Source organism: Phasianus colchicus, chromosome 6 (assembly GCF_987193195.1).
Source record: "Phasianus colchicus chromosome 6, bPhaCol1.hap1.1, whole genome shotgun sequence".
Classification (NCBI taxonomy): Eukaryota; Metazoa; Chordata; class Aves; order Galliformes; family Phasianidae; genus Phasianus; species Phasianus colchicus.
The window spans coordinates 9,855,750-9,876,956 of NC_143441.1; the positions used below are offsets into that span (position 1 = coordinate 9,855,750).

The 21,207-nt window shown below is 39.5% G+C and overlaps 1 protein-coding gene across 6 annotated transcripts in view; it reads left to right on the forward strand.

Moving 5' to 3' along the window:
• Window positions 1–21,207, forward strand: part of MYRIP (myosin VIIA and Rab interacting protein) — a 202,347-nt gene that overhangs the window by 45,103 nt on the left and 136,037 nt on the right. The window contains exons 2-3 of one of the 6 annotated variants that reach the window (XM_090142406.1): window positions 18,558–18,617; window positions 18,706–18,746. The exons of the other annotated variants lie outside the window; for them this stretch is intronic. The gene's annotated coding sequence lies outside the window, so the exon portion shown is untranslated. The remainder of the gene's footprint in view (window positions 1–18,557; window positions 18,618–18,705; window positions 18,747–21,207) is intronic. 6 annotated transcript variants of the gene reach the window in all.

Below are 21,207 nucleotides of genomic sequence, written 5' to 3' on the forward strand. Positions count from 1 at the left end.
TAAGGAAATGCACCAAAAAATGAGTTACTTTGTGTGAACACATGCATGGGGAAATGAGCTCAGGTGAGCTGCTTGGTGTTGGAATGGTTACTCCAGTGTGTAGACCATTGCATGAGGAAAGGAAATGTGCACGTGTGGACAGTGTGACTTATAACAGAGCATTTGAGCAGCAATAACTGCTCTCGGCCTTGCAGCTTGGCCTTATGTGTGCTCAGGGGAGCAGAAAAGCATGGCCCACTGTAATGGAATGCTCATATGAATGTGTTTTGAGGCTAACTGCTCCGTTTTTCGCTTCCATTTACTCCAGCTCATTCAATACTATTTTGGATTTGGGGTTAAAAATAGCATCAAAGCAATTTCCTGTGCAGTCACAGCAGAGTGTACAGGCAGCGTTCTGTGAACAGAGGCATCTTGCTTGAAGGCCTCCATCCTGGTATGCGTAGGACCTGCTGTTCTGCCTGTGGCCTGGGGGCTGTTCTGTGCTTATGTGTGCATCACCAACCACCTGCAGAACAGCCAGCGTTTCCCTCCTGGCTGAACAAAACTAATGTCCTCTCAAGGGGGGGTCTAACTCTTTTCATTGCTTAACTGCAGGAAAGGTTGCAATCATGAGGCTTTACCTCTTCCTTTATTACCTTGAAATTTGCCAACTGGCTCAAGCAACATTACAAAAATATTTCAAAACTGCCTTGTACTGATCAATAAATGCAGACTGATCCAGGTTGTTTCCCATAAATAAGAGAATTCAGATACTCAGCACAGTCCAGGGATTATGCTGCCTGCATTAAGAACTGGTTGGATATTAGGAATAACTTCTCTGAAAGAGTCAGGCACTGGAACAGGCTGCCCAGGGAGGTAGTGGACACCGTTCCTGGAGAGATTCAAGAAATGTGGAAATGTGGCACTGAGAGACATGACTAATGGACAGTATTGATGGTAGGTGAATGGCCAGACAGGATGATCTTAGAGGTCTTTTCCAACCTTAATGATCCTGTGTTTTGCAGACGTTTATCCTTTGTGTCGTGTGCCTCCCCATTGATTCTTTTGGGAGAAGTTTACTGGTCTAATTGAGTATTCTGATTTTGCTAAAATCTTTTCTGAATTTTAAAGCTAAGTAGGAACACAAAGACTAACCTCAGTATTCCATGCACAGAGAATAAACTTAATATGTATTTGCATATTTTTTTCATGCTCGTTAATTTTTTTTTGAACTAGAAGCAGTGACATTTTCTTAGTTGCTCATTAGGCACATCAGACAAACAATGTAATTTTTCTGTTTATCTGTCTAGAGAAGTGTATAATCTTACACTGCAAAGTAATAGGTCATTATGACAGTTCTGTAAAGTGTCTTGAGGTTCTGAGAGAAATGAAAGTTAATTAGGCATCCAGATGGCTCTTGAATATCTGCATGGAAGGAGGCTCCACAGCCACTCTGGGCAGCCCGTTCCAGTGCTCTGTCAACCTCACTGTACAGAAGTTCTTCCACATGTTAGCACAGAACTTCCTTTGTTCAAGTTTTAGGCCATTGCTCCTTGTCCTATCACTACACACCACTGAGAAGAGCCTGGCTTCATCCATTTGCCTCCCTTTAGATATTTATAAATATTAATCTCATGCCCTATCTCTGGAGGCACTCCTAAAGGCCGGGTTGGATGGGGCCCTGGGCAGTCCAGTCTGGTGGGTGGCAAACCTTCAAACAGGAGGCTGGTACTAGATGATCCTTAAGGTCACCTCCAACATAAGCAATTCTATGATTCTATGACAGAATTATGATCTGCCTGTGTCAAATGTTAATGTGACAGAAGAGCAGGTGGTGGTGCGTTGGGGACCTGTTGAGTTGGCTCTGCTACTTAATGAATGCCTCTTCTTTGGAAAGAGAATGAAAGTTAATGGGTCTTGTGGAAGGAGGTTTGGGTAGGAAATATTTTTGAAGGAAGTGAAAATACCATTTTTTCAGACATTTGCAACACATACCGTGTGTATTATCCTCAGTTCAGAGGTGAATTTCTTTTATTCTTCTTCTATGGAGATATTCAAGACCTGTCTGGATGCTAGAATCATGGGATGGCGGAGGATGGAAGGGAGCTTTGGAGCAGGGCCACCCAGAGCCAGGGCCCAAGCCCATGTCCAGGCTGCTTTACGACCTTCAAGGAGACCCACGTTCTCCCTGGGCAGCCTCTGCCAGTGCTCTGTTGCCCACACAGCGCAGAAGTGTTTTCCTATGGCTGTGTGTAAAGGCAGTAGTGTTTCTTGCACAGAATTGTTGCAGTGCTAAGTAGTGATTGAACACAAGAATTTGGACCCGTGTTAAGAACCTCTGTATTTTGTATTTTTTGAAACCTACTGTAATAGAAGTCAAGCGGGCGGGTTAAATGGCTGCATTATGTTACATTCTAGATAAGTATCTTGGGAAAGTACAAATTCTAAGGGTAACATCATGCTGTAATACTGTTGTATGTACTGTGGTAGAATAAAATATAGTAACGTATGGGGGGATGTGTAGGTATGTTTGCTCATTCAGTTGGAGGGAGCTGTGTTTGTTCACCAAGACCGAGGAGAGGCTCTGGGAAGATGTGATAGTGCTCTTCCAGTACTTAAAAGGAACTTTTAAGCAGAAAGGAAATCAACTTTTTACATGGGTAGATAGTGATAATACAAGGGGGAATGGTTTTAAACTAAAAGAAGAACGAGATTTAGATTAGATGTCAGGGAAATTTTTCACTGAGAGGATAGTGAGGCATTGGCACAGGCTGTATGGGGAAGCTGTAGATGCCCCATCCCTGATGCTGTTCAAGGCCAGGTTGGATGGGGCCCAGGGTAGCCTGGTCTGGTGCCTGATTTAGTGGCTGACAACACTGCTGGTGGCAGGGTGGGGTTGGAACTAGATGATCTTTGAGGTCCTTTCCAACCCAAGTCATTCTATGATTCTGATGATTTAATTACGTAAAACACTTCATAATTAGGAACACTGCCTCATTAAAATTATTTGCAAAATGTACAAGTTAAGAGTAAGATAGATTTGTCACTCTTTAAGAATGAAACTAGTAACAAAGAATTAAATTGCTGATAGAATACTGTACAATGGTTAAAAAAACCCCTCACTTTAATCAGGCACAATTGTACTCTGTGACAATTTGTAAGGTGAGGCATATTTGCTCGTTAGTCTTTCAAGCTGAAAAATAGAGGTTGCATACATCATCTGTATTACTGTAAGATGAGAGCAGCCAGGATCACAAGAATTAACAGCAGAGGAGTAGAAAAACTGAAAGGTACTGTTATGTTCACTGTGCCAGAAGTGTCATGGTAATAACTTCACAGACTCCTTCCTCACTTTTTTTTCCCCAGTCTGTGTGATTTATATTATTTAGTTCTTTACACACAGAAACACTGATTTTTAGTACATTGACATGATAGGAAGCTTTTCTCCTTGAGATCACAAGTTCAAATGCAGATATAACTGGCAGTGACAGAGTAGTTGCCCTTTGCTCATGCAATGACTTGCTGGTCCTAGCCTAGAGCTTTGTAGAAATGTGCCCTTGTAGCAAATGGCATGGGAGTGATCAAGCTTGCCAGAGGATAAGAATTGAATGGGCATCTGGATGCTTAATTATTCTCCAGCTCCTACAGAGCATCTTTTTTTTTTTTTTTTTTTTTTTTTACAGATATGTGGTCAGACAGCAGTCAAATCCAAATGGGTTGCCTCTGAGCGTTTTCTTTGTCCTAAATATTTCTGAAGTTCAGACATGCTGTGAGCACAAGCTCAGATATCTGTGCATGCTAGTTTAATATAATGTATAAATTGATGTATTAAACAAGTTATATTTAGGGAGGATTAATTTTTCATGTGGATTACTTGAACAGACCATCTCTAGTAATGTCAGCTGTAAAGCTGTACTGCCTCTTATTATCCATAAATAAAATGTCCTATTCATTATTATGCATAAATTTAAAAGAAACATACAACAACAAAACAAAAAAGCCAGCCAGAAAAAAATGGTAGCCAGAAAAAAATGGTAGTTTGGATGGGAGATGAGATTTTTTTCCTTTGAAAGAATAAATGAAGGCACCTTTTTGCTTTGGTCAACCATTTCCTATAACTATTATTTTGTGACCTAAATGGGTTGTTTTAAATGCCTCGTATACCTCTTAGTCTGTCAAAAACATTATTTGCCATGATTGAGACCCACAGGAAAAAAATCAGTTTTAAAATTGCCTTTTAGTACTACAGTTAAAACCTTAAAAAATAAAATTAAAGATACTATTTTTGTGCCTCTTGTCTGTGTTTCAAACTTTTATCGGAAGAAGACCTTCTAATATATGCAGAGTTAATTGCTTCTGCTTTTTATTACTATGGATAACACTGTTGCTATTTAGTCCTGACCCATGTTTACCCATTCAAAGATTCCATCTTTTCTCCTGCATTCCACAAGATTTGTTTGTTGATCTTTTATTTGATATGTCTTACTTTAGGACGGCTCTGTTTCTGCTGGTTATGATTTGATCCATCTCTACCCTGGACCTCTCTCCTATTTGGTCTAAACTCAGCCTCCAGCCCACCTCTCAGTCTTTCAAATAGCAAGCAAAAAAAACCCAACAAACCCCTAGGTATATGGGACTCTACCTACCTATTTGTAGCTAAAGTACTACTCCTAAGTTTGCTTGCCCTGCTTCTGCCCTGCTTTGACATTTTTTGTTGTAGAGGTTTAACTCTGTCCATTACTTTGACCCCGTAAGCTGAGTGCCATACCTGGCTGCTGCTTCCTTGTAGGCCTGGTCCCTGGGCTGTGTCAAAAGATACTGGCATGTGATACCAGCTGGTTGAGTTGCCAAACTTGGTCTCTTTTTTTCTGTCTACCTTCAGATTTGTGGATCTTGCCAGTCATTATATACATTAGAATTCCAGTCTGTTCAACCTCAGAACCTGTTGCCTTGCATACTTCAAGATGTCAGCTGCCTTCTTGGCTTGCTGCTTCCTTCACCAGCCCGATTTTCTACACTCACCCAAGTCAGGTTCCTTGTCCTTCATTTTTAACGTCTCCTTTACTTGTGAATAACGAAGATTGATTCCTGTTCTAACTCTGCCAATTATGCTAGGCTTCATTTCTTAAACCTCTTCTGTTCTGTAGGAAATATGCTGTACGTGTCTACCCAGGTGCTGGGTGTACTGCCTTTGCTCATGAAAGAGTTTGAAATTCACAAAATTTGTTTGCTGACTGCATTTCATATCTACTGTGTTAATCTCCTTCTGGTCATCTGCAGATCCAGGCTTGTTTGCTGTCTTGTCTTGTTCTGTTTTCCTCCTGAACGTCTGTGGCTGTGGAGTGTGGGAGGCAGCTGGGAGGCTGCACGTCCTCTTGAAGGCTCATCTAGCTCAGAACTGTGCTGGGAGGCAGGCTTCATGCCAGGAGTGAATGCTTCACTGGACTATTCTGAATGTAATACTTTGCTCTGCAGACTGGGTATGTGACTGCCCATATTGGCTGCTCATAATCTGGTGATTCTGGCACTTGCATGCCTTTAAACCACTGTTACCAGCACAATATTCTTAACGCTCTTTCCAAATCTTATCATTAAAACAAAACAATTTCCAGTGGTCAGATAATTTCTTACAAACTGTAAACATCATGTTTCTTTCACAGTGCTTTGGTGGAAGTCCTGTTTTTCAGGACAAAATATTTCCCCTTTTTCTTTTTTCTTCTTTAAGCAGCAGTTTACAGTATGCTTTTGTATTGTAAACAAGTATGCACAGATCCTGGAGAGAAGAGTTGTTCTAACCCTTTGAAATCAATATCAGTGTTCTGTCATAAATGCTGATTCCAAAGGCTCCGCTGGATTGTACTCCTTTTTTGCTTTGGGCTTTATCCATGCTGAGATGGAAGTTATTCTCATCCAACATTATGGACTACTCCAATACAGAAAAAAGAAAATAAACCACAGTGGGGAAACTTGTAATATATAAGGCTGTAAGTGTAGAGATGGATGCTTTTTTGCTGATGAAATTTCTGGCAGTTTTGTTGGAACTAGAGGGAACAGGTGAGGAAAGAAAATTAGCAGAAATTAAGAGTGTGGAAGTTGTTTTTTCTCATACCACCAGGCTTCTAGAACACTGGCAATACCAGGTAGAAGTTCTGTGTATGTAGGGGGTTAATTTATTGAGGAAAAAACATGCTAGAATAAAGAAGTTCAAGTGAAATAGTTTATTCAGCAAAGAAACTGCTTATTGTGCACAAAAGCAATAGCTTCTTAATACATGTGCTTTAGTACCAGTTATTTTCAGGGGAGATTTTCAGCATTGCTCATTAGAGAATAGTGAAAGAAAGAAAGATGGAATAGCAGAGACTTGTTATTACGTCATGCTGAATTTTTATTATTTGATTTGTCAGGGCTGAGCACAGACTGTTTTTAAAATGTGCCTCTTTTCCAAGGTAAGTTTGCTGCTGGGCCTCAGTTGAATCCTCTAATTTAATATGATTATTTTATTACAATATAGGTTGTTTATGATACTATTTGATCTTTGCAACCAATGAAGACAGAATGCACCAAAACTCAAATTTTCCTAGCCTGACAATTTGAATTCACTTTTTGTTTGCCTTTTCAACTTATAGCGAGATAGTTTCTGTTTGTTTTCTTATGCTTGTAACTCGCTGTAGGAACAAATTACTCTTCATTTACTTGCTTTGAAGTAGGGATAGCTTTTATTACCATGAAGACACATGTGACCAAGTTGGAAAATGCACTTCTAAACAAATCAGGTTCTTCATCCACTGGCAAACACATGATTATTAAGTTAACCACAGTAAAGATTATTACAGCCACTCACAAACTACTGTGAAAGAATCTTTGGTGGTGAGTCCAGTCATCCTAGAGGTCATTCATACCTTGAAATCTGGAAGGGGTTCAGAATATAATCTTTAAAATGTTCTGAATTAGATTGTCTTAGAGTGTTATTCGAAGGTGGTGGTCAACTGTATCTTTTGTCAATTTAGCATATTGACTACAAAGCCTCTGAAATGAAAGCAAAGTACATTGAAGTTATATAGCATGCTATTTGAAAAGCAGAGAGAATTTTCTGGCTGGTGTAAGGAAGACTTGTTCCTATTAGTTTTCAGCATCCCTTCACTGTTAGTGCTATGAAACGTAATTAACCAACTTCTCATACTACTTTTTCAAAACAGTGGTTGCTTTTCAGTTGTAAGTACAAATTTTGTTGTTTCATTGCATTCAGTTTTTGTGGAGGACACCCAAGGTTTGGCACTGCTGTTCTGAGGCAGCAAATTGGACAAAATTTACCAGTCACTTCTCAGTTTATCTCTGTGTGAGACATTGCCTGTAGTAGTAAGATGGTTTCTTTCATATCTCTCCCATCTTTGTCCCTACTATGCATGCTCAGTCCTAATGCTTGGATGTTCAACTGTTGACTTTTGAAATGAGTTAGAGGCTTTACTTAGGTGCTTAAGTTTGAAAGATGGAAAACCAGCCAAGTGAAGAGGTCAGCATATGGCTGAGGTGCTGTGAGAGGCAGAATCCTTCAGATCCCTTAAATACATATGTTGCTCAACTCCTTCCTTGCCTGCTAGCAGAGAAGAGCAGGAGCAGCTGCATTTATTCCACAGCTCAATTTCCTTCACCTTGAAAAATTGATACCCTTTAAAGGTGTCCAAGATGAAAAAAAAAAACAAACATTGTGATGAGATGTTTGAATATACAATTCTAATTCTGAAGAGTAATGTGCTCAGAAGCACAGACCTGTTATCATGTTAGCAAGAAATAATCATGCTTATTTCACAATATATTTTGAAAGTTTTTTAAAATTTTTTTAGCACATAGGTTTTATATATATATGTATATTTATATATACACATTATATATATATATATATATATATATATATATAATATAAATAAATAAATAAACAAATATATATGTTCATCAGTAGGCCAGGGAATGAATAATAATAAAAATTGCCTGTTTGTGCTTTTGTTTTATTTTCTGGACAGGGTGACTGTAGAGTCTTCAAATTAATAAGCATATAAATTAATTTTTTTTTAATAAAGATGCCTGAACTATTATGAATTGAGGTTTCTGGAAAAAAAAATAATCTGATCTGACTGTACTTTAAAATGATAGTAGACATGGGTATTCCTTGCAGGATTAAGCAGATATTTCTCATTCACTTTGTATTTAGTTAAGACAGACATAAATTACAATGACTTAGTCGAGTCAGCTCACCCCAGGCTAGCACATAAATTATTATAGATTGTCCAGTTTCTAGAGCAGCAATTAGTTATGCCATGAAATATGTGGTAGTCTTATATCTTTACTTGGTGTTTTTGTAATTTTTTCCATAGGCAGCTGAATCTGCTTTTAGGAGGTTAATGAAATATGCATGGTTTATTTTGATATATACAGCAGAGAAGTTTTCCTTTCTGTGATACAGAAGTGACCTCGTATCAGTACAGCTGTGCACTTAAGCATTCAGGCAAAGCCTGTGAAGTCTTGGTGCATTTCTGGAACTTATCTGGTTACGTTTATCAGATGATAACATTTCTTTAATGCTTGTTTCTTTTTTGTACTTGTAATCTTGCAATCTTATAGCTACCCCCAAAACCTCAGTTGTCCAGATGGACCCAAAAGGCAAAAAGCTGCTCATTGTTTCGTATTATGATCAAAACAGGAGTCTTTTAGCATTGATTTTTAGCTAAAGGGCTGAGATCCTTTTTTTGCAATTGGATTATACTACTGTCTTCTTTTTATAAATTAAAAGAGAAGCAGAATCCCCTGTAATTCACTGGTTTTTCTACCAAGATTGCAGCTCTTATCTTTGGAGAATTTCAGAACCTTCTGTATGTTGATTGGCCCACCTATTATCCCCCACTTTCAGAGCAGCTGCAGCAGATGACATCCATATCCTCCAATCTAGGAGTATCCTTGGGGCTGACTGAGCCATTACCAGGACTGTATCATTTCTTAGGAGCTCATAGGTTGGCTACTGCCTTACTCCAAGCTTGTGTGATGTACAGAAGTTGGGAGTTGCTGTACGTGGTGCCTGCAGCTGCAGGGAGGTGAACAGTCAATTTGCTCACCCTTTGTATCCCACACTTATTACACTTTGGCCAAAATCCAGGACTGTGAATCTTGCTTGAAAAATTACTCTTATTATTTTTCCATAACCCTTTACTTCCAGTGAGAAGGTGGAGGATGAAGGTGGCTGCTCAAAGGATTAAGAAGCCTCATTCCAGCTGTGTCTTAGAAGGGTCATTGTGACCTTTGCAATATTTTATTTAAGAAGCCAGTACAGCATTTTTAGACCATGCTGCTGTGTGTACTGCAGCATTTGCTGCAGCTGTGTTGCAGTCTAATGCTGTGCAAAATACCATCTCTGTCGAGCAAAGCTGGATGCTAAAGCCAAGGCAGATAATATCACAGTTAGCAGTGCCTTGGCTGTTAGCAGTTTCCCAGGTGGAATTAATTCCTGGAGCTAAACTAGCCTTTTGGAGACCAGACAGAGTTAATCTGTGTGTATATGCTGCTGTTACCACAGCTGATAAAAGAGCTAATATGAATATGCTCCCATTTAAATCAGGGAAGGGTTATTGATAGGTGACAGTCTTGAGTTGGGATTCTCCTTAATTTCCCTGATTTGGTTTGCTTGGTGGTTGTTGTGCTGCCCTCTCTCTCCAGTCTACTTTGTCTTTATATCCTCCTCTGCCTATCACTTTCAGTCTTTTAAAACCATCCGAATACACACAGCAAGCCTTTCATTAAATAAAGATTAGCAAATGGAGGTATACAGGACCTTAGGAAGTCGCCCTTTATTCTAGGCTTAATAATCTTCATTCTTCAGATTTTCTTTCTTATTTGCTTTATTTCTTTATCTCAGATCATCCTGGTTGTTGCTGCAGACTCGGTTCAACTCTTGCCTAGCTTACAGAAAAACAATCCCTAACCCTGTCCTACCCCTATGAAGCAGGCTGGAAGGGTGATTTCTCCTGCTTTTTCAGCTTGTTTTGCTGTCTGCTTTCTTTGCCACTATCTTGGACACACAATTGCTTTGTGCTCTGTTTGTGATCCTTCCCTGGCAGAATACAGCCTTGCTCAGCTGCTGCCCCACTGCTCCTTCACCCATAGCAGCACAGCTGATTCTGATACCCATACAACCTTGGTTTGTCCCTTACTGCATTTCAAAGGTTTCCTTTCTGGCAGTTTATCAATTTTCTAGATCGTTTTGGGTTTCTTTTGGCTATCTTCGTCATTTGCAAGTAAGTGTATATTCCTTTGTCAGTATCATTAATTACATGACTAACTGGGACAGCTGACAGTGCCATTAGCAGTGTCTTTCCATTCTGGGAATGGTCCATTGGTGGCTCCTCCTTGTCTGTAGTTATCTGAACCATTTTGTATGCGTTATGTCAAGACTATGCAGCACAGATTAATCCTTCTTTATTTTTGAACATCTAAATACCTAACTTGAAAGTTTTCCTTTGAGAAATAAATGAAGAACATTTTTGAAATGATTGAAAAGCTTGACGCCTGTTCCTTCTTTAAAAAATCTCATAAAATCTGTTGTTTTTTTTTCTGACAGGTGCAGTTGCAGATGGTAGGCATTTAGGTTATGTTTTCTTGTAGTGATTGAGCTTAAATAGCACGTAGTAAGGTAATGAAACTGTTGCCACAACTTTTCTGCTTCTGCTAGAAGCAAGGTTACCTACTACTAGAATGTGCTTTTTGTAAACTGAACGGCTTATTTCCATCAGCACTGTAAGTCACAGAGGTGAGATCCTGCAGTTCTTAAATGGACTGTCTATGGAAGGCCTTAGGGACTGAACTCATTTTTTCCCTGTGTTCTTTGCTCAGACAAAAACTCCTCAGTTACTGCATCCACTTCAGCCAGGCTGGTTTATGCAAATGTTTTAACAGGAAAAAAAAAAAATGAAAAATCCTGTGACCAGAGTTTTTCAGACTTTGCTGCGTGAGCTTGGGTAAACCTTTTGAACCCATGACTTTGAAAGTATTCAAATTCTTAACTTCTACTGATTTCCTTGAGTTAAATGTACTTTTTATTTTTTTTTAACACCTGCTTTCATTCTTCCTACAAAGTTTTTGTCCTACCTGTTTTTCTTTCAAAATCTCTTTGGGAATCTTTGAATACAGGAGCAGTTACCTTTTCTGAGTATATCAACTTCTAAAGTTGGTTGTAGGTTGTGGGTTTTTGTTTTGTTTTGAATTTGTTGTTACTGTTGGTGGGAAAGGGTGGGAATGGTCATAGTGTTTGGTTGTAGAAGACTGTTGCAATGCCAGTCTGAACAGCATAACTCCTCTTTGCCTTCCTTCACAACCCTGTTGAGTTGTGTTGGCTGTTACCTTCATCATGAGGGTTAAAGAATGAGTATGCTTGGGTTGTGTTCTAGCAACAAGTTTCACGAATTATTCAGACTATTTCAAATATTTTCAATATTTTCAGAGATTCCTAGAGGAATCCTTTCTTTTGAAGCTGTGTCTCTCATGCCATAAATATATATTTATTTCTATATATTCCACTTAAAAAGAAAAAAGAAAAAAAAGAGGATGAAGACCTGGACATATTTCTTTTTCTTTCTCTCCTTTTATCTCCTAATCTTCATTCTATTTTTTTTTTTTTAATAGAAACATAGAATTGTTTGCATTGGAAGGGACCCTTAAAGGTCCCCCTGCAATAGTATGGGACACCTACAATGAGATCAGATTGCTCAAAGCCCAATCCAGCCTGACTTTGAATGTTTCCAAGGACAGGACATCCACTGCCCCTCTGGGCAGCCTGTTCCAGTGCATCACCACCCTTAAAAACATTTTCTTTATATCCAATTTAAATCTCCCCTCTTTTAGTTTGAAACTGCTTCCCTTTCTTCTATCACAACGGATCCTGCTAAAGAGTCTGTCCCTTTCTTCCTTATAGCCTCACTCTAGTTACTGAAAGACCACTCTGAGGTGTCCCCAGAGCTTTCTCACAGTAGAGGTGTTCCATCCCTTGGATCATTTTTGTGGCCCTCCTCTGGATGTGCTCCAACAGCTCCATGTCTCTCCTGTACTGAGGACTCCACATCTGGATGCAGTACTCCAGGTGAGGCCTCACCAGCACAGAGCAGAGGGGCAGAATCACTTCCCTCACCCCACTGGCCACGCTTAATTGGATGCAGCCTAGGATGCAGTTGGTTTGCTAGACTGTGAGGGCACAGTGCTGCTTCATATCCAGCTTCCCACCCACCAGTACCTCCAGGTCCCTTCCAGCAGGGCTGTGCTCCATCCCTGTATCCCCCAGCTTGTACAAATAGTGGAGTTGCTATGAAGCAGGTGCAAGACCTTGCACTTGGCTTGGTTGAACCTCATGAGGTTCTCTTCAGTCCGCTGTCTGTTGAATGGATCCATTGTATTTTGTAACTTTTACTTCTGTCCTGTATGGTATTTAGAAATGCCTTTGCAATATGTGACTTCTTCCTATGCCACCATACTCATAATTAATATGATGTAATTTTGAATCACACCTTTATGCCGAAGAAAAACAGCATCAAGCACAGATCACTGTTTCTGCAGTGTTTATTCACTAACATTTTAGTTGATTATAATGCAAGATAAGCTAGTTTGCCTGCAAGCACAATTCTACTCATCTGTATGATTTAATTAATAGTTAATTATATCAGAATCCCTACATCATGACGTTATGCAACTGCATTTGTGTCTAAACGACTCCTTACATCTGACACTTTAGCACTGATAGCCTCAGGAGAAAAGAGCAATTTTCTGTTTTCAGCAGCCTTGCCTTTCTGCTAGACTCTGAAGCACGTTTCCCTTCTTGCTGAAGATGATGGATGCTTTTCAAGGGAGTGGTGGGGGTTCAAGGAGAATGATTTGAGTGGATGTATACAGATCAGAAATGCAAATAGTCTGGAAATGCAGGAATGCTTTTGAGCATCAAGAGCTGGCTGTGTGCTGTTTGTGCAGGGACTTTGCTCCAATCTGTTGTAGCACCTGTGCCCCTGACTGCATTACATTTTCATGGCTTCTAATAAGAGTTTATATTCATAGATAAGCAGCAACGATTTCAACATTTCTCTTTAGTTTTTAATTGATCTGTAATTACAGCAGCATCTGGGTACTTGAGTCTGTGTAAGCTGCTACGCATCCTCAGGTCTGTACTATATCCAGGCTAAACTGAGAGGATGAGTGATGCCAGAAGCCAAGAAGTAACTTGGCAGATGCTGCAGCACCTTTCCACAGTGCAGGTCACTACCTCTGCCACCCGCCTCTCAGCCCAAGACCACAGCTGTCCTTTCTCTGCATAACATTTACAAACCATCCATTTCCAAGGTGCTGTGATTTCCATGGCGTGGAGCAGACTGCAGAATACACAGCTGAGAGATGCGTGACTGTAGCAGCAGTCCAGTCCTTTGGTCTTCAAGAGTGCTACCAATAAATTATTTCAGTAACTGATACAGGCCACATCTTAATTGAGCATCTGTGTGTACAGAGAAATTGCAGTGCAGATCACTTACAGAAGTGGCCTGTTTTGCCTGTCTGAGTTTTAGATCTATTTTTACATGCCGTTGTCTCTTCAGGATCTTGAATAGCATTACTTGCTCATGGAATTGTGCGTATCCCAAGTCTCAGACTTGTAGCAAAGCTGTTTGTACCCTTCCTGATGAAAGTGTCACAAACAAGCATCCTTTAGAGACCAGGCACATTATGAATGTAAAAGCCAAGGAGACAAGTGTAGAATGTAAGAATTTGTGGTGTAATGCTTGGTGCTTATACACCGAGAAATAAAAGCTAATTTTTCTTTACATTTTGACTTGTAGCTTTTTTCCCCTTCATATTATCATATAAAAAATCTTAACCCGACTCACCTGACAGTGGAATAATTGTTATTTTGAAAATTAATGTTTAATATTCTGACTTGTTCTGTTCTGAATTTATTTGGGAGTTAGGAAACCAAAAGGAACATGGTGGCAAAAGGATTATTCAAGCTGAAAGAACTGCAGTATTGCTTCTTTTTAGGGCTTGTGGTGGTTTTAGCTGCAGATCTCTGCTTTCTTTCTCTAAGTCATTTTCAGATTGAGTCTGGGTAGTTCACCGTTGCCTGCCCCAAGCAGCAGGGAAATGTGGTGACCCCCAGCTCTTCCCTCTACCCCCAGCTGTCTTACTGGAATTGGAAAAAGCAGCAAACGTTTTGTCAGCCTTTAAGCAATAATCAAAATGTGTTTTTTAAGCAATAATGAAAGTGTATTTGATTGTTTTTAGAAACCCCTTCTGCCCAAATAGGTCCAATCGTGTCCTTTAATATTTTCGTGTCCTGTAAGATTTTTGTCATTGCTTTCTAACACAGAACTGCAATTGGCAAACACCCAAACTATATTGAGCGTTTACATTAATGGTTTAGAAACCAATATAATTTTAAAGTTTTCCAACTCTAGCAGCATGGTTTATTCAGAATCTTTCCAGAGAACTTTTTAACACGGTCATGATGTACTTCAGGTTCTGGTGTAAATTGACCATTGCTTGACTTGAGTGTATTAATGTGGATAGAGAGATGCAGGATCTCATTTTGATGTTACTAGGAAGGTAAGTACTGCCAGGATTTAACTTAAGTCTGCAATCATATTGCAGCACTGACAAAAAGGGAGTTCATTACTCTGCATTTGTTGTAGAGCAGCTCTGCCTCGAAGGCTGAAGGATCTCATCAGCTAATAGTGGGGGAAGCCAATGGCTTGATTAAGAGAAAAAAACAATGTGACACAAGTATGAAATGAGTATGGGGTGGGTACACTGGTTTAAATAAAAAGTAGTGAATGTTTTAGTCCTTTGCCTCGTGCCCTGCTGTACAGATATGTGCAGTGAGAGTGTATTTCTCATCTCTTCCGAAGTGTGTGGTCCAAGGCAAAATGCAAATAATACAGCAAAGCCAAAGGGGGTAGAATTTTCTAACGCAAAATTTGGCTGTGCCTTTCTGTTTGTTCCAGCCACAGAGGCAAAGACAGGCAGAGAAGAGCTGGGTTTGTGCATTATAGGTATAAGTTTATTATGCTCTAGTGTAAAGATAAGTTGCATATATAGGGAGAGAGAGCCATGTTAGAAGAATTAGATCTCAGATATGAAGGTATCTGCAGTCTGGAAATTATGTCAAAATTGTTCCACCACTTTTTGCTCTTAATTCTTGTTTGTTTTACCCCTGTACATCCTGACATGGTTTAGAGGTGTGGGGGCATGGGGCAAGCATGAAAGCACCTTTGTGCCAGCTTTGTTTATCCCTCCTCTCCTTCCCAAGCTTTTTGAACCACTTCTGAGATGCCTGTTACAGAAAGTAGCTGTTCTTTGTTCCTCAGTACGTAGTGTACTTGGAACTATCTAGCATCAATATACATTATTCAGACTTTACATAATGGCAGGCGGCCAGCACATACGTAATCCTAAGATCAAAGAGACTTGGAAAAGGAGCTGCTTTCTCATTAAACTTAAGAGATAAGACTCAGGCAGAAGTTGAGAAAAAAAAATTTGGGGCAACAGGATCCCAACTGCTTGCCAAATACTGCCAAGTCTTACAGTGCTTGCGGGCTTGAGTTTGGGGCACCTACTTCATTCATAATGCATCTTCCTGGGGGAAGATAATCTTTGTGAGAGGGGGACAGTGTGACCCAGAAACACTGTGAGCTCTGCTACCCTCTAGTGTGAGGCTTGGCAAGCAAATTAATTCTCCTCTTTGTTCCACAGAGCTTTGCCTAACTAGGCAGAGCAGTCAGGGCCAGTTACTGGCACATTTAATGTTTCGTATTGTAAGTTTGTATAGTGCCTTGTACAGCATGTCCCTAGCCATAAGAGCCTTTGATGCCAGGACTCATGCAAACTGTAAGCTATGCAAAACATTGTGTGCTGGAAATCCCCCCAAAATGCAGTTAGCTGACCAGATTTCTTTCTTTCAATACAATCTAAGTTTTAATACATTGCCTCATTCAGGGCAGTTCTTCATTGCTGTTAGCTTGATCCAAGCCTGCAGAAGTGCCTAGCTGGCAGAGGAGCACTTGGGGTACAAAGCTAATAAGTTAGTGCTGGGGCAGGGATGAGAGTGCACTGGTGGGTCTCTTCTGTTTTTTGGGGGGGGATTTGATGTTAGGAGTTTTTACTTGAAGGATGGTGAGGCACTGGCACAGACTGCCATGAGAAGGTGTGGATGCTTCATCCCTGGAGGTGCTGAAGGCCAGGTTGGTTGGGGCCTTGGGCAGCATGACCTAGTGGAAGGTGTCCCTGCCCTTGGCAAGGGGTTGGAACTGGATAGTCTTTAAGGTCCCTCCCAACCCAAGCTATTCTGTGATTCTGTTATTCTATAAAACAGTGTGAAATGATTTGAAGCTATGGATTGTTGGTCAGATATTGATTCTGCTTTTCACTGCTGTAGCTCCTAGTTTTGGTTATCCATGTAGTGAAACTCAACCTTGCTGTGCCATCAGGGCAAAGTCTGCTGGCAGACCTTGATAGGGAACCCAGCACTGTGTGGCTGGTCCAGATCTTAGTGGGGTGTTGTTTCCTGAAATGCAAAGGATGCTTAAGCTGCTTTTACAGCCTTAATCCATCACTTGAGTAGACCATGGCTCTGGGACAGTTGCTGGGCAGCAGTTGCTCTGTTGGGAAGCACGGCACCACTGCATGCTGTAAATAGGAACTGCTGGCCATCAGCCTCAGCATTATTCCCATCTCTTACCTGCCCTACAGTTCACTCAGCAGCAGTTCAGCCCGGTTGCTCTGGACCTGCATCCTTGTTTTCCCTGCCTGAGACCAGCTTGGGGATTTTTGACCCATCTCCATGACAAGTACTCTTTCTTTTTGTCTCTTACTCATTCATATTCCTTATGTATACCTTAGGGAAGGAGTGAAGTTCAATTTGGATGTTGAAGGCTGGACTAAAGCCTGTGGGCTGAAAAAATAAAGCAGGAGCAGCTGAGAAATAGCTGAGATGGTATTGCTGTCTAATTAAAAAAAAAAAAAAGTTTATATATGTATATATATATATATATATATAAAGATGGATTAGATGATATGTATTGTGATAGTTATTCAATAATGCACTTTCTGTTGGCTTTTAAAAAAAAGGTATGATTATGGTGGATTCAGACAGTGCTTTCTGGAAAGACTGGTGTGTGACACAACAAATTGGAAAATCAGCAATTAAAGTGGTTGAACAACAAAAAAAACCCCACAAGTTTGATTTCAAAACTTTGATCTCACTACCACTGCTTCCTAAATATTCTTCTACTGTAGCAGAAAGGGGCAATAAGTTGCTAGATAAATCTTGTGAAGAATGTGTTCATTTTGCATGAGTTTTTTTCCATGGTTTTCGTTTTTTAATTACCCAGGAGACTGAAACTGTAATTAAGCAATATTGAAAAATGCATATTGTGTACACCAGCACTGTTGAATATACATAATAACATTTCCATAGTTTATTTTTTTTCTTTTTTTTTTTTCCTGAGTTCAGGATGTTGTTTATTTCTGAATAATTGTGTATTTTGGCTTTTTGTTGTTGAGAAAAGCTCTAGGGGAAGGTAGACATTTTTGGAACATTCAAGGGGAGATCTCACAAGTTAAACAGATGTTACATTAATTCAGGAAAATAACTTGATTAATTACACACAGAATTTTTGACCTAGTTCTTTTCCCTATAAGATCACATCTCATGTATCTTCTCTGATGCTTACACTGACTATGCATGCATTTTATATCCTTCAAGCCAGCTGTCTTTCCACATTAAAGAATGGTAGCATAGAGCAGCATGGAGCTAAGTTTTAATTGCAGAGTTTGTTGTCTGAGCAAAACAAAACAAACAAAAAAAGGATCTACTCCTAATTTATACTGTATAAGAACATATTCTTGAAGGTCATGAGAACTCCCACTTTTTCTCCCAAAGTAACATGCAACATCCCAGTTTAGAATTACTAGGTTTGTATTATCAAGATAACATTTGTGTGGAGATCAACATGCTTCCATTAATAGTGAAATGGAGTAATGATAAATGATAGTGGTAATGCTTCTTACTTTTCTTGGAATACAAAGACAATGAGTATGTGATGTAGTATAGAATTAGAGAATATCCTGGCTTGGAAGGGATCCACAAGGATAATCATGTCCCATTCCTGGCTCCACACAGTAATCAATACGCTAACTGTTTTTCTTTCTTCTGGACCAGTAAGGTAAGTGGGTTAATACCACATGCTAATTATATGTAATTATTCATTATGCCAGGGATGGAAGATTTTCATGAAAAATGAAAGCTGCTTGATATGTATGTGGCACTGGATAGTGTTCCATGCTGAACTACTCAACATTCCTCCCAGTTTATGTGCACTTACATAACGTGCTCAAAAGGATGAAATTACTGAAGTCTTGACTGATTAAGCAAAATGCAGCAACAGTGCTTTATTTTGACTGCAGAAAGCTCTAATATTATCAGGAGTAGATTAGTTAGGTTTTCTTTTTCAAGATTGATTTTGTCAGTGTGTGAATTTGCCTTTTAAGTAATTTTCAGTTCTCTCTTCTAGTTTTACATGTAGCACTGGAGAACCTGAGCGAGTGCTACTGTTGATTCTCTGATAGCCCAGGTGAGGTAAATGCTGTCCTGTCCTTGTCTTGTTCAAGTTATGGCCTCAAGCACTGCCCTGATGGATCTTTTTGCTATTTTCTGTTCAGTGGGGTTCTGATTTCTGCCCTACTTGATACTGGACAAAAAGGTACGTGACTATAAAAAATAGAAACACAAACACTTCTACCTGTCTAAACAACATTCAAATATAGGGATTGAAGGTGATTGCCTTATATTTTGTTAGAAAGATGGGTGAATTTTTACACTTTGTAAATGTAGCTGAAGATATTCCTTGGACTCACTGGCTGTTTGGACACGTAGATAAGAACCATTTCAATGGTCCAATAATCAATGCTAAGAGTTTATTTCTATAAGAGATTGGCATTCTTTCCCCAGAGCTGTTGATTCTGTGCTCATTTGCGTGGAACTGAAAAAGCTCTGTTTGTCAACCCCAGATAGCCTGAGAACCAGGGCTTGAGTGTATTTTTATTAAAAGTGCATATTTTGAATAAAAGTAAAGTTTTTCAGGAGAAAAAAATATTTGTGTGCGTTAGTGAGGCATTTAATATATGAACAATGTAAAACTGTGTTTGTTAGATAATTAATGCAAGCCCTAAGATTTGTTAAAAGCAAAGCATAACATTCCTTGAAAATGCACTGTCTGGTTTTGGTGGTGGTGGGAAGGCTGTCTGCAAAGTGGCTGTTGGCAGTAAAACGAGACATTCGTTTTGTCCAAGCAATTTGAAATGCAGAAAAATTTGAAGCTCCCCAGAAGCCCTTCATGTCATCAGATTGGGGAGATTTGTGTATCCCTGTATGAAGAGTGGCCTTGAGCTTCAGCGTGGAACTCCATCCCTCCCCAGCTCCTGCCTGGCTGGGCAGCTGACCCCAAATGCACCTTTTTGCCATATAACCTGGTTGCAGGTGTTTGAAGAAGCACAGGTGTGAATGCAGGCATTCAGGTTTCGGAGCTGTGTGTCAGCTCCTGGGATGCACAGACGTGTCATATTTAATGGTGCGAGGGCATTCAGCAAAGGATTGATTGTGAGTTTGAGTAGCAAAAGCAACGTGGTTTAAAAAGTAATGTTGCATATAGGTGGACGGTTGGACTGGGTGATCTTGTAAGTCTTTTCCAACCTTGGTGATTCTATGATATTGATGTTATGTGCAATATGTGCACCTGTGTGTAGAGGAATTGCTGCAGCTTGTGCTGTGTTTTAATGCCTGCATGCATGTTGAACAAAGGTGTGCAGTTGTTTCCTGACACTGACTGTGGTTACCTCGTATATGCTGTGTTTCCAGTAGTGTTGTGTATCCTGGAGCTGAGATGTGTGTTTCTGGGATATAGGAAATAATGTTGGGTTCTTCCAAAGCAAAACCAATCGAACAAAAATACCCTGATGCTCCAAACTCTGCTATTACTTAAGCAGTAACCTTTTTTACCCTGCTTCTAAGGCATGGTATATCACAATAAATTCTATTTATTTATTTCTTTATTTATTTCTGGTAGGGGAGTAGAAATCCATCCAATAGAAAATATGCAGTAACTATAATCACTACGTAATTATCTCTTGTGACAGAGCAGTGCCACATCGTAACATGTATCCTTTACACGCAAGGTACAACTATATGGATTGTACAGTCCTATTCATTTTTTCACTGTAAAACAGGTGATGGCTGAGTAAATCCATTGTTTTTATCTCACTTAATTCACTGGCAGTTGATATCAAAAAATTCTCTTTGTGTAGCTGGCCTGGAATGTTGACAGTCATCAACCTGTAGTCCTGCTGTACAACTCCAGGTATTTTTTGGCACCTCAACTAAACGGCTTCTGTCACTTCAGTTTTCTGTTGAGATTTGCTTGTCCCTCAAGCTTTTCTCTGTATTCAGGATGGCTAGAATTTTGTGTGTACTGTTGTGAGCTTTGGACATGTACTTTGAATATATACTGCAGATACTTTATTTTTCATAAGTTTTGGATGAAAGAAATCAGCCAATCAGATTATCCTGAAAATGGTATAAAATTTCAAAGAATCTGTGGCTGACTAGTATATTCCTTCCTTGTTTATTACTTTACAAAGCACTGAATTCCATACTTCTGGAACCTGTAATAAAGGTGAGCCGTATGAAAAATTGAATATTCGTTAAAAACAAAACAGTAGCTCTTTTCAGTATTTATAGATAAAATACTGAGAATTTCCCTTGAATTAGAAATAAAGATAAAAGAATTGGGGAAAATTCTTTGCAGTTTTTCAACGCTCTTGGTTAGTAGGTTGACAATGTATGCAAAAATTCCATCAATTCAGACTAACATGTCTTATTCTCATTCTTAATTAGTCCTTTCTCGTTCTATAATTCCCCAAGGGAATCGTGTTTTATCCTGCTGAGTATTTGTAAAATTAATTAGGCTTTTGAGTTTGACCTTCTTTGTTGAAATTCACTTAACTGAATCTGTCACAAGTAATTAGAGGTAGCTAAGAAATGAAGGATTTCATTTTTGACCATCTGTAAAAATACCTGACCATCAGTTATTTTATCTCTCTCAAAAACAAAAGATGTTTCTTTTGCTTTACATGTAGTTTTGTTGTGCAAGAATGATTTAAGTGGCA